The sequence below is a fragment of the Manis javanica genome, chromosome X (assembly GCF_040802235.1).
Source record: "Manis javanica isolate MJ-LG chromosome X, MJ_LKY, whole genome shotgun sequence".
Lineage (NCBI taxonomy): Eukaryota > Metazoa > Chordata > Mammalia > Pholidota > Manidae > Manis > Manis javanica.
Window position 1 is genome coordinate 9,322,461 of NC_133174.1, and position 13,897 is coordinate 9,336,357.

Sequence of the window (13,897 nt, forward strand, 5' to 3'; positions counted from 1 at the left end):
CCAAAGTGTGCCTGTTGGGTATCAGGATTATGTTGAGCTAATTGTCTTTGAGAAACAGCAGACACAGGAGAATCTGTGGAAACAGAGTAGAAGTTACCCTTTTGTAAAGACCATTCACATTTAGAAAAGAAATCCCCATTTGTGTCTCCCTCTCCATACCAGGAAAAGAAGGATAACCCTAAACCAGAAACTCCAATCTACAGAGAAGGTACTGACTTAAATCTGCAGACCAAACCTGACAATGGTTTACCATGCTGCTTTACCTGGTAACCTTCAAAACAGGCTCCCCCGCCCCCCTACCCCAACATCTTTTATCTTTAGCTGAAGATGGTATTTGAAGTGGTGTCCTGGGCTGTTTTAGGGAGTTACTCAGTTTTCCTGGGTCTCTCCCTTGTCTACAGGTCATTAAACTTTTGTTTGTTTTTCTCCTCTTAGCCCTCTCCCCCTACAACTTGTTCTCTACACTACTGTCAGAAAGATCTTCCTAAAATGCACATCTCACTGTGATGGAATCTTTCAGGGAGATACAGTTATCAGATATCTATTCTCTCTCACTTTGTCAAAGAAGAGTTCTGGTTTTTAATTTAGTGCATGGCAACCCTGAAAAACAGTACATTACTGAGCCTCCTTTGCAGCAAAGTATATGTGTGTAACAAGTCCCAGGCAATGAGCTGTATGTAAAAACCCTGGTGTGGGATTTCAAGAGTGTTTTTCCTTAAAAATTAGGAAGTTGCCTATTGACCTGCTGTGCAGATGGGATGGGTAGAATTTCAGCAACTATCATGAGGATAGAAGCCACACAGTGAGAACAGCAGAGCCAGCAAACCAAGTTCCTGATGTTCTGTGGAGACTGCAATTCTAGCCTAGACTGCATTTTGCTGAATATTTCTGCATGAGGGCAGTAAATATATAGCTTGTTTAAGCAAATATTATTTTGGATTTTGTGTAGGTACAAACATAGCACTAAATGACAGATGAATGATTTGTCATTCTGGGCTCATTACAGGGGCTCTTTCAGTTGCAGGTAATAAAAAAACCAGCAAGGAGTGTCTGAAGGAACTGTCTCCTGGCTTGGTCCAGCAAGTCAAGGCTAGCACTGGCCTTTCTCCTGTAATCAAGATGGCTGCCACAGCTCCAGGAATCACATCCTCAGGAAAGGTAGAAAGAAAAGGCAAAGCGATCTGCCAGCCACCCCTGTTATTTTTATTCAGGAAAGCAGTAGCTTTCTCAAAAGCCACCCCCAGTAGATTTCCACTGAGGAGCCCCACCCTTTCTCCAGCTGCAAGGGAGTCTGGCAAAGTCAGGATTGAGCTACATGCTCATCTACCTGGTTCCTATAGCAAAGGCAGGCAAGAGTGCCTGGGGATGTTGGTTTAGTCAACCTTCAGTGCCTAATATCCTCATGAGAGTTACTCGTATCCCTCAGGATAAAGGCTCCAGTCAAAACTCCAGCTTTCTTACACCTCAGAGCAGTGCTTCTCAGTCTCACTTTAGCGTGTGGATCCCCTAGGAGTGTTGTTAAAATGAAGATTCTGATTCAGCTGATACAGGGAAAGGCCTGAGAGTCAGCATGTCCAAAAAGCTCCCAGGTGATGCCGGTGCTCCTGGTCCTTGGCACCATACCTGGCTGTTCACAAGGGCTGCCAAGGGGCTCTTGATTTGACCCTTGCATCATTCCTACAGCCTCATCTTTTTGCCTCTTTCCCTTCCACTCCCAGCTCCAGCCACGCTTTACTACTGCCAGTTGCCTGGAAAAGTCATGCCATCTGCTGACTGTCTCCCACACAGTCCCCTCTGCCTGGGACGCAGACTCAGCCCCCTCTGCTTTACCCTGTGGATTGTTAGTCATGCCTTGGGCCCCTTTAGGTTATCACTTCCTCCAGGAAGGTTTTCTGGATGCCACTGCCCTTGCTCATCTTTGTGGCCCCAGGGCCCAACCCAATGCCTGGTAGTTGAAAGAAACAAGTTGAATTAATGAGTCAATGAATGATTCAAAGAACAAGGCACGATCTTACAAGCCAAATGCTCTATCTTGACTAGACTTTTCACAGCCAGCTTTCCTGGGGAAAAAGTTACCCTGCTTTCCCAAAGGCATTTACTCCTTTTTAAAATTAAATAGAAGTTGCCAACAAAGCCACTAAAACTGACCTAAATCACAGAATTCAAAGGCTACAAAAAGTTGAACATGATGTAAGAAATATAAAGGCTTAACAATTTCTTGCTATGCTCCAAGTATTGCGTGACTTCATTCATTCTTTTCTAAGTCTAATTTCCTCTAAATTAGTGTTATGAGGACTGGGCTGGGCTGTTCATTACTGGTACATATAAGTACAGAAATGAGAGTAAGCGTTTAGAAACCTCTTAGGCAACTTTACAGAGTAATTTTATTTCATTTGAATCTAACCACTAAAAAAAAAAACCTTGGTTTGTATTTTATGTCTGTTAGTTACTTCACTTTTTAAAGTGTTTTTATTGTTTCAAAATGCATGGGTTCACAGTAGATTGGGAAGATTTTCAAAGCTGTTTTCCCTCTAGATAATGTGGGAAGAACTCTAAGTCTTCTCATCTGGGTCAGACCATCTAAGGCAGCAGTTCTCAGTCGGGAAGCTTCGCCCTCCTGGGGGCCTCTGTCAATGTCTGGAAACCAACTGCTGATGGGGGCAGGTGCTCCTGGTGTCTAGTGGGTGGAGCCCAGGGCTGCTGCTCAATGCCGCACAATGCCCAAGGCAGCCTCACATGAAAACTGATCCGGCCCCACATGTCAATAGTGCTGAGGCTGAGAAGCCCTTATCTAAAGATCTAAACTCAGGCTCTGAAGGCAATTTAGGGCCAAAGACTGATGTGTCTTCTCAGCTGACAAGTTGCTTCTCTCCATCACCACCACAAAAGGGAAGTCCCATGCTTACAGAGTTCGATTTGATGAGAACCTTCTGTTCTTCTTCAGGTCAAAGACTATTCCCTTTTCCTCCCGACACCCCCAATTCCTTTATGGCAGAGCAAAAAGAGAAGCACAGTATGACTATTTTGCTGCAAGAGGGTCTCATGCCTCTTTCCCCCATCAGTTTTTGGCTTCCCAGTCTTGCACTTGGAATGTGCGTTAGCACTAATTTGAAAGCAAAGCTGAGATGTTCACATTACAGAACATCCTCTGCTGACCCTTCTGGCAACCACCTCTAACAGGACTAAGTTAAACCTCTTTTCTTGTTGGACTTGAAGTTGCTGTCCAACAAGCTTCTTGGAAAACAACTTTTTGAACACACGCCAAAAGGCTCTCACAAGTTTTGCTGAAGAAAACTGTGTGAAGCAATGTATCTTTTAACTGTTTATGCTTCTTCACATTTGCATTGCTCTTAAAAGTCATCTCATTTCAGTTCCTTTTCAATGGTCTGATCCTTTCTGTTCATCTTGGCAGAGTCAGGGGGCTATTTGTAGGTAAATATGTTTATTGGCAGCTGGCCTCGTATCTGCATGTGAAGCATTAACTTGAACCCAACATATTTCCGGAACTTATGGTACATGAGGTCTTTGCAATCTTTATTGAAGCCATTCTTAAAAATAATCTTCCTTCTCGTGCTGTTGCATGGTATTATTTTCTATAAAGATGATTGTTTTTACTTTGGATTCACTAAAATGCTGGTTCTAAAGCTTCTATTCCACAATAAACGTTCTGATTGGTATGATATAATAAGAGCTAATGCTTTTTGAGTGCTATGTGCCAGCTACTATTCTAAGCCCTTTTGTATTATCTCATTTAATCATTGTGACAAACCTACACAATAGGTACTATCATTGCTTCCTCTTCACAGATGAAGAAACTGAGGCACAGAGAGGTAACATGACTTGGCCAAGGTCATAAAAGTGGTTAGCAGCAGGGCTAAGATTTAAACCCAAGCACACTGTATCCGGAAGCTGTGATCCTACCATTTTCCCTCTCCTGTAAGTTGAAAGATGCGTAAATAAGAAATTCAAGCAGAGTAGAAAATGAAAAGCTAGGTAGGGCTTGTGTGCTCTTTAGCTGGTCATGAGAAGTGCCATGTGGAAATGGATGCAGTAAGTCCCATATCTTCAGAATCTGTGCCTTACCCGCCCTTGTTTCTCCCACAGGCTGTTGGGGTATCACAGTGCCTCTCTCTAAATGAGGGCTCGGTGGGGATTTGTAGACCTGTCCCACACTAAAAGCTGGTTTCCCACATATTGTTCTTTTCTGCTTACCCCACAGCAAACCCTCTGCGATGTGTAAATCTGGTCTGGAACCAGTAGCTGCAAAGCCATGAGCTCTCTCCTTGAGCAGCACCTGATGACATCCCATGAACCAGTCTATCTCAAGCTTCCCGGTCATCCCTGGCAGGCATGGTGGGAGATGAAGTTCAAGGTAGATTAAATGACAAAATTTGGAGTAGCATTGTTGTTCAGCCTTGGGATGAGAAGTCCTAGGCTTCCCTTTTGGAAGAAGAGGGGACAATGCTTAACAATGGTTAGGATTGCCTCCCCTGGAGACAGGGTTGTGACAGCCATGGGAGGGGGTGCAATCGGCTTGTAGGAACAGAGGCCATGGGTGTTGCTGAACAGCCTACAGTGCACACAACAGCCCCCATGACCAAGAATGATCCAGCCCCAGATGTCAGTGCTGCTGCAGCTGAAGAACCCTGCCCATGAGCAGATCATGCCTTTAAGTAAAGGTATCTAAAGTATCTTCCTTTCTTCTTCTTGTCATCAGTGCTCTTTGTAGCTCAGCAGCCCCTAAATTGCAATGGCCGGTCAGGATGAGACTGGAGTGTGAGTGTTACCTACCAATGTGTCACAAGACAGCCTCGCTTCAAAGTGTGCTTGCTAAACCAGCAGCATCAGCACCACCTGGAAACTTGGAGAAATGCAGATTCTCAGACCCCACTCCAGACCTGCTTACTGAATCAGACAATCTAAACGGTGGGGTGGGGGGGGGGGCACTGCAATCTGTATTCTTAAAATTCCTCCCAGCGATTCTGGTGCATAGTCAAGTTTGAAAATCACTGGCTTATATTCATGATTCTCAATGCTGATTGCATATTAAAAATCACCTTGGGAGTTTTGAAAGTCTGAAAGTCCAGGCTGTGTGCCAGAATAATTAGACTTTTGGGTGGGGGAGGTATAGGCATAAGAATTTTTTAAAGCTCCCCAGGTAATTCCAGTATGTAGCCAAGGTTCAGAACTGGTGGGACAGGGCAGTGTTCCTCAGCCGCAGCAGCACTGACATCTGGGGCTGGATCATTCTTGGTCATAGGGACTATTCTGCGCACTGTAGGTTGTTCAGCAACATCCATGGCCTCTGTTCCTACAAGCCAATTGCACCCCCTCCCGTGGCTGTCACAACTCTGTCTCCAGTCATTGCTGCTCCAGCAATCAAGGCTCCCAGGTGGCTCTTACTGGAGCATAACTTGGCCACTGGGTCCAGCCCCACCCTAGCAAGGCAGAGCAATTTTCCTCAGCTCTATCTTAGAGGGAATTTTTGCATTTGTGTCTGTTGGGCACGGAATCTGGCAGGTGCCTCATACCCCAACAGCCTGCTTCAGTGACTGGGCTCCTCCTGACACTTCAGGCAAAACCATCCTGGTTGAGAACCACTGGGTTAGAGTTTATCATCACCTCTCCAAGAACGATTATAGGCTAACCCACGTCAGAATCATCTGCAAGGCTTATTAAAGGATTATTAAGCCCCATTCAGGCCTTCTGATTTGGAATCTTTCAGGAAATCCAAAAGCTTGTTAGCAACTGAAATCCTTAAGTACCTTAAAGCTAGAGAACCACTGAACTGAGTATTTCCTCTTAGAAGGAGATTGAATTTGACTTCTATGCTTAGGAATGCAAAATTCAGCTTGCTGGGGTTCCTGTTCCTTATCATAGGTGGAAGCAAATTGATTTATGTTTTTTTCAAATGTTGTCAGGCAAGCAACCTGGGGAGTTCTCCCTGTGTGCTAGGTGAGATCTCAACTCGGGAGGGGGTTCTTCACTCAGATGTCAAGAATTCACGAGTGAGTTGAACAAGTGCAAGCAAAGAGTAGTTTAATAACACAAATGTACACACTGAAGGAAGGAGTGCGGATGTGCTCCAAAGGCAAGCAGCACAGTGGGGTTCAGGTTGGGTGGTCTTATAGCTGGAGTTTAAACAGGGGGTGGAATATGTATCAGGATAGGTGAGGTTTTCTCAGAAGGAGGGGCGGATTTGCAGGACATAAGGTGACACCCTTCCTTTGTCCTTAGATGGTCTGCCTTGTAACTGTCATGGTGCCAAAGGGTGTGGTTTTCAGTAGGCTAATGAACATATAGTGAGCTTTGGGGTAACTGCAGGTTATTTTGTTTCCCATCCCAAATCTAGTTGGTGTGACATGGTTAGAAACTGCATTGTTTTGCCTTCAGTTATTTTCTTAAAATTGAGCTGGTTTGTTTTCACTTAACCTGTTCTGCCAGCTGGCCACAGGAACTGGCCTCGAGCTTTTCTTGACTGGCCCAGGGCCTCGCTCTTCTCCTGAACTGCACTGCCTGTGTCACAAAGATGCTAGTTTAGTCAGACAGACCCACTCGGAGAATTTAGACATCTCCCTGTTGGGCAGTGAGATAAAGTAAAACTAAGACTTCAACCCAGAGACAGTAATGTCATGTTTTGTGTAAGTGAGTATTTTAGCATCAATACAACGACTTTTTATTTAGATTCTTGACTGTAAAGAACATTCACTGTGAATGTTGACTCGTACATACTGAAGTCATGATCACATGAGATTGCAACACTGATTCCAGTTTACTTAAGTGTATGAGCAGAACCAGTGACTATTTCGTATAACTACTTTAGTCTTTGGTGTTCTCTATGAACTCCTGCCAATCCTCATAGTTTTTAAATTTGTTTAGAGAGCTTCTTGGCCATATTCCAAGCATGCATCCCCTTACTAGTTACTTCTGGTTTGTCTAGTGTCTGTGTGTACACAAAACCTGCTTCTTGGTTTAATCAGTGTTGCCTGTGTCTCAACCTACAGCTTCTACCTGCAGTGTCACTTGTAATCATTCATTCACTCACACACTATGCAGGAATGACTATAATAATGAAGAGATGCTTTTTAGGGGAGCTTTGGCAAAAAGCAAGGAGACGTCTGACAAAGGTGTCATTTTTCTGTCTTGGGATGTTAGTAAAGGGAAGATTTTGCCACCAACAAATGGCACTTTGGACTAAGGACTATTTGAGTTAAAGGCAATCAGAACCCAGCAGATTCAGGAAAACTTTTACCTCCCCCTCCACTGCCTAAATTTCTATTGCAAAGGGGGCCTGTACCAGGCAGAGAGCTATTACCAGACATACCTTTTTACCTATAAGAATCTTATATGCATAACAGGGCAACCTTTGTTTTCCAAACATCTCCTCTCTCCTTCCTGGGAATGCTCTTCCTTCCCTTTGTATGCCAGACCCCTACCCCTTTTCTTAGTGCAGGATGTTATATAAGCCTCAATTACCCGACTGCATTTGGGTTTCATTTTTATAGGGCTGCCATACATAAAAAATTTGTTTGTTTTCTCCTGTTAAATCTGTCTCATGTCAATTTGATTGTAAGACCCGCCAAAAGAAACTAGAAGGGAAAAAGGAGAAATTTTCTGCCCCTTCATTAGCAAAGACTTCACAAATGAGGAGGCGTTTGAGCTCGTCTTACCAGATGAGCAGGAGTTCATCAAAGAGAATAAGTCTATTCTGAAGATTAATCTTATACCCAAGATTAGATGAGACTGTCTTATTTCTTAAAAGTACCATTTTCTCAATGATTAAAGACTGTCACAGGCACTTTTAGAAACATAATTTCTCCCCAAAGAGAAAAAGAAGTTGGAGAGTGAAATATTTCATGATATTGAAGTGTTAAAAAACAAGACAACAGGCCCCAAATGGAGTCACTTATGCCGAGTCCCATGTCACCAAACTGAGACTTAACTTACCATGTCAGCAGTCCCAGAAACAGAATCATAAACCAGTCAATCAGGAATTGCCTAATCAGCACCAGTCAGGTAATCTGCCTGTCAGGCCCCTGCCATCCCCAAAAGGAGAATGACCTTGACCTTGTAGTAACCAACCTGATTTTTTTTTTTTTTTTGCTGGTATAGTTTCCTTGTTCCTGCTCTCTTCTGCCTGTCTTTCATTTTGTATGGCATCTGGAGCTCTTTTCTATCTGCAGTATTGCATACTGTCAGATTCAAATCAATTTTTGCTCAAATACTTAAAATTTTTAATATGCCTCAGTTTATCTTTTGAGTTGGTCATGTACAATTTCAAATTGGGCCCAAACCCAAAAAATCCATATATGAATCAGAAATTCATTTCATTCTAGCCCAGTGATTCTCAATGGGGCATGTTGTTCTCCCCCCACCATCCCCCGCCTCCTCCACCAGGGGATATTTGGTAATGTCTGGAGACACTTTGAGTGATCACACCTGTGGAATGTGTGGCTACTGGAGGCCAGAGGTGATTCTAAACATCCTGAAGTATGCAGGACAGCCCCCCCACAAAGACAGTCCAACCGAAAATGTCAACAGTGCAGAGAGGATGAGCAACTCTGCTCTAGTCCATGCTGTATAGCTGAGGGTACATTGATTTAAACTGGAATACCTTTGTTTGTGGAATGGCCATCAGTCCCCCTTTGCTCTTTGTTCTTTAGGCAGTTTAAAGGACGACATGGGAGATTTCCCTCATCCACCCCCGTCACTGCTGTGCAGTTCTATCTACAAACAAGGCACTCATGAATTCAGAGCACCTTGCAAACTCATGTGAATTTAATAACTTTCGTTGAGGGAAAATATGATAAGAATCAAAGTGTACGGGGAGGACATTGTGGCTCCAATGCTGTGGGCCCATCACTGTCAGTCCACCATAAATATTTATGACAGCACATTCCACCATGAGTGCATTTGTCTAGAGGAGACTTGTTTTATCCCACTGTAAGTGGAAGCAAGGTTTTCTAAATATAGCCTATATTATTTGAAATGACTAGTCCTACATTTGTGCCAGGTAGAGAGCGTGCAGGAATTGAATATTCTGTCAGCAAACATGGAAAGAAGGGGAGCAGGGAACAAGACCATCTTTGTCTAAAACTATTTCCCAGTTTGGTCGCCACTAACCACACATGCACTGAGTACTTGAAATGTAGTGAGTCCAGTTCAGATGTGCTATAAATGTAAAATACACACGGAACTTCAAGACTTAGTCCAGAAAAAGGAAAATGTCTCAATTTTTACTTCGATGACAAGTTGAAATGATAAAGCTTTTTGGATGTATTGAACTAAGTAAGATATAGTATTAAAATTATTTTCGCCTATTTTAATGTGGCTACCAGAAACTTTAAAATTATGTATTTAGAACATATTCTAATACGTATGATGCACTTCTGTTGGACAGCACTGTTCCAAAAGCACACGCTTTGGTCATTTGAATCTGACTGTGATGCTCATGAAAAGACCTTACAGTTCAGATTTCTAAGATGTGTCCTTCAATCACCAGGCCACTGGGTCTCAGTCTTGGCGGCACATTGAGATGGGCTTGGAGAGCTATGAAAAAGTACCAATGCTTGGACATCAATAGGCAAAAACAAAAACAAACCCTAGCCCTAAATCCCACAGCTTACACAAAAAATTCACTCAAAATGGATCATCACTTTGTTGTAACACATTTCTAGGCCTAGATGGAGCCACTCCTGCTGCGCCACCCGGTCAGCAAACTGAAACTTAGGTAACTTTCATGTCCCTATAAATGCTCCGCTTGACCAGAAGGCAGTCCACTCACCGGATGCCAGTTCTGGGCCTTCTCACTCAAACACGGTTGACTATGTGATCTCAGCCAATCAGAGATTTTCTATTGTCTTCTCCTTGTTCTTTATTCTTTATCCTATAAAAGCTTCCTGCCTTCTGCCCCATTTGGCAGTTCCCTGAAACTGTGTTCCAGCATAAGGAGACTGTCTGCTCTGCTCCATGAAGTGTTAAAGTTTGTCGTCACCTAAATTGTTTTCGATAACCATTTTTAAACAGATTTACATGTACAACTGTAAAACTTTTAGAAGAAAACGGGAAGAGCCTCAGGACCTAGGGCTAGGCAGCAGGTGCTTAGACTTCATAACAAAAGCACAATCCTTATAAGGAAAACTTGAGCAATGCGACTTAATCAAAATTAAAAGCTTTTGCTCCACGAAAGCCCGTGTGAAGAGTACAAGACAAGCTAAGCTACAGAGCAGGAGAAAATACTGGCAAACTCCATATCTGACAGAGGTCTAGCCTGTCTAGAGAATGCACAAGCTCAACAGTAAAAAATACAATCTAATTAGAATATGGGCAAAAGACATAAACAAATATTTTATCAAGGAGGACATACAGATGGCAAATAAGCACATAAAAGATGTTCGACATCATCAGCCATTAGGGAAATGCAAATTAAAACCACTGCATGTGACCCTACAATCATCTCAATACAAATTTCAACAAAGTATTCACACCACCCCCCTCCCATCCCCCACTCCTGAAGACTCTGAGTTAAACCGTGTGAAGTGTGGCCTGCACATTGAGAGTTTAAAATCGCCCCTCGTGGTTTTAATGCGCAGCCAAGGTTAAGAACAATTCTTCAGGGATGAAGAGAAGAGCTTAACAGGAATTTATAAAACAGAGCCGGAAGGCAGGTGAGAGAAGGTTCTGACTTTGGGCTGATTGAGGATTACCTTCACATTTAATCCCCAAAAAAGAGGATGCAGCTTGTTCTCAGATTGTTTTGTGTTCCAACATCATGTCTGGCCAGAGATTCACCTACTTCTAGTTGCTGCAAAGAATGGGATTTGGGTAAACTGATGGGGGGATGAAATGGTGGTGGCTCCCTCCCCTCCCCACTAACTTCCCTCTCAGTGTTTTCAAATTTGGCTGCACACTGGACTCACTTGGGGAGCTTATGAAATGTTGATACTCGGGTCCTGCTCCTGGAGTTTCTCATTTCCCTGGTGTGGAGTGTGGCCTGGCTAACTGGCATTTTTTAATCTCCCCAGGGGATTCTAATACGCAGTGAATGGAAGCAGACCATGAGGCCCCAGAATGTGCCTCTTTGGCATAAAGATTATTTTGAGCTGATTATTTTGAGAAAAGCAGACACAGGAGCAGCTCTAAAAGCAAAGTAAGGGACATTTTTGTAAGAGGCATTTACATTTAAGAAAATCTCCGTGTCTCCCTCTCTGTACCAGGAAGAGGAGGACGCCTTCACATCACCCCAAACTCTTATGAATGGAGAAGGCACCAACTCAAATCCACATGACAAACCTGAGCCTGTTTGCCTTGGGTTTCCTGAGAACCTCCCCTAACTGGCCTCCCCCCACCTTTTCTCCTTTGGTCTTTAGCTGGAGATGGCCTGGTGGTGGTGGCCTGGGCCGTCTGGTGGCCGTCTCAGGGAGCTACTCGTTTTCCGTGCGTCTCTCCCATGTCCACATGAGGTATACATGTTAATGACCTTCTGTGTTTCCCTTGTTATTCTGTCTTTTATTACAGGGGTCTCTGCTAAGAACTCAAAAAGGGAGTTACTTTTCCTCCCCTACAGCAACAAAATTTGAGGACCACTGTTTTAGGCCACTGGCTCTCAACCTTGCCTGCAAGTTGGAATTGTCTGGAGGAGCTTTTAAATATCCTGAGGTCTGATATCCAAAGATCCTGATTTAATTATTCTGGGGTGTGGCCAGCCCTTTGGGATTTTTAAAGCTCCCCAAGTGCTTCTAAAGTGTAGTCAAGATCGAAAACCACTAGTTCAGGCATTCATCATCTCTTATCTTCAACAGAGCTATCAGTCGTGTTTTGGCACACAGGTATTGAGCAGGATTCAAGATTGAATGCTGTGATAGGTAGGCGAAAACTTTACAGGCTGGGGAGTGGGGATATTCTCATCTGGTTTCTCTAAAATTGCTGCTCACTTCATCTGTTTTTAAGACTGGAAAACTGTTTCCACTTAGTCTCATTATCAGTGAATGCACAATATCCCTTTTCCCCTACAAACGGATTCATCTACCCTGAGCCCACAAGATCCCTCCCAACCACACATCCAGTTGCCCTATAAATTCCCTATGTCAGTGGTTCTCAAAGTTCACTGCACATTAGAATATTCTGGAGACTCTTTAAAAATCCTAATGCCTGGACCCCACCCCCAGACAGTCTGATGTCACTGGTAAGACTTGCAACCTGGGCATTAGGATTTTTAAGAGTTTCCACTGTTCAACTGACGTTGAGAACCACTAACCCAAGTGACATTTTATTTAGTGATGGGAAACTGACTTTTGGGGCAAGAGATCCTAACAAAAAACAGTACACAAGGTGAGCAGGTGGGCAAAATGTGTCTTAGGTTGAAGCTAAGGACTCATACAACTTGGTGGAGTGTTTGCAAGTACAACAGAGAATGCTTGTAGATGAATCATTACTGGGAACATTGTATTCCAAATCCAAATCGCCCCCTCCCACAGCTACGACCCCTACAATACCAGAGTCTCATGAGGGAACTCTGCAGGGTTCCCGGTCATGCTGTCCTGCAGAGGAGAGGAGCTGAAGGGAAAGGAGCTCTTAGGCAAAACGGTGACTTCCAACTCATCAACTCTCTGCCTCCTGGTGGGCAAACGTTACACCAACATCAGATGCAAATTACAGATAAACTAATTGAAGTACTAACTGCCTCTCCCTTACCTCCTGAGGGGGGCTGGTGCTTGTGAACACACCTCCAAAGCAGTGTGCCACCTGGGGACTGTCATTTTCATCAGATGTGCATAATTACCCAGCCACATTTTGAAGACATTCGCCTGCAACCATTTCCAGATCCCACAATAGTGGAAGACATTTTCCCAAAATGTCTTCTCTGTCCCCTTTCAGAGGGCACTTTGAGTTGCAAGAGGAGTCACCACCCCCTGGCGGCAATCTGTAGTGAGTTTGGAAAAGAAGTTTAAATAAATGTCATAAGCGAGAATCACATGCTTTGTACTCTGCCCGAGAGTGCACCCTCTTGCTTAAAGGGATGAGGGCTGGAGGATGAGTCACACAGACCACGGCTGTGGGGTGGTTAGCAGCGAGGAGGGACTGTGGGTACCAGGCCCTCAGAGCCATGGCTAAAGGCAGGCAGACTTGCGGGATGAAAGCTTGTTGCCCCGGATTTTCTTGGGCTGAGAGACCTGGAAGGAAACACTTAAAACATCTGGGAGACACTGTGGTGGTTGTGCCCAGCTGAGCCCACTGGAAGCTCTTGCCACACACAGAGGGAGATGCGAGTAAATGCAAACGTGGGGAAATTAAGTCTCCATTTCCAAACTTCCCATTGGTTCTCTATGGCTCTTTTCCTACACAAGGGGCAGTCTGACCTGGGGGAACGAGCTTACTCAACCAAGGCATCCCATTCCACCTTAAAGCGCAGGAGGTTCTGCCTTCAAAGCTGTGCATTCAGGTCACGGCCCGAAACGGAGAGACAGAAGCAATTGCATTTCATCATGCACGCTTTTCCAGACTGTGTCTCAAATTCCAGTAAATTAAAAATCTATGCAAGTGGTTCTCACTCTCCCGTGTGCATGAGACTCCCCAGAAGGGTCTGTTAAACCCCTCCCCCACCCAGTGTCTCTGGTGTTGTAGGTCTGGGGAAGCCTGAGAATCTGCCTGGCTACCAAGCTCCCAAAGTGGCTGATGGGCCAGGGACCATGCTCGGAGAGCCACGGCTCTGAGGACAGCTCTGGGCACTTCTTAACCTTACAGGGTGACACACACAACTCTGAGGATGCAAGGCCACAGACCGCTTTCTTTGTAGATACTTGGATCTCCAGTAGTTCAAGTTAGCACAAGATTTGGAGTCACGTGCTGACTCTGGATGCCCATAATGTGACCTGTGTGACGGGAACTTCTGGTTTCA